Source organism: Myotis davidii, unplaced genomic scaffold (assembly GCF_000327345.1).
Source record: "Myotis davidii unplaced genomic scaffold, ASM32734v1 scaffold520, whole genome shotgun sequence".
NCBI classification, from domain to species: domain Eukaryota; kingdom Metazoa; phylum Chordata; class Mammalia; order Chiroptera; family Vespertilionidae; genus Myotis; species Myotis davidii.
This window is the reverse complement of record NW_006292908.1, coordinates 2,742,015-2,742,397: the sequence shown is the minus strand read 5'-3', so window position 1 is coordinate 2,742,397 and position 383 is coordinate 2,742,015. Positions and strand designations below refer to the sequence as shown.

Below are 383 nucleotides of genomic sequence, written 5' to 3'. Positions count from 1 at the left end.
CAGCAGGAGACCCCCCCCGCCCCCCCTCCGGGAGCCACACTGACCCAGCCACGGCCCTGGCCTCTCCCCTGGCCTGTCGCCTGCAGGGGAGCCCTGGTGGGACTGTGCTCGGCTCTCACAGGCTCCTATCCGGAGAGGCCAGGGGTTCAAGTGAGCAGGTGAGGAGAGGACCTGCTACATCCACCTTCAGTCCCGAGGGCGCCTTAGAGCGTCACTTCTGCTTGGTGTTCACCGCCTGCACAGCACGCTGGCGTGTGCGTGTGTGTGTGTGTGTGTATGGGGGGCGGGGTGAATCCAATGGCAGCTCACTGGCGTGTGCGTGTGTGTGTGTGTGTGTGTGCGTCTGTGTGTGTGTATGGGGGACGGGGTGAATCCAGACAGCA

The 383-nt window shown here is 64.8% G+C and overlaps 1 long non-coding RNA gene across 1 annotated transcript in view; it reads left to right on the top strand.

Moving 5' to 3' along the window:
* Nucleotides 1-383, top strand: part of LOC107183508 — a 63,163-nt gene that overhangs the window by 47,733 nt on the left and 15,047 nt on the right. The gene's annotated exons all lie outside the window — the stretch shown is intronic.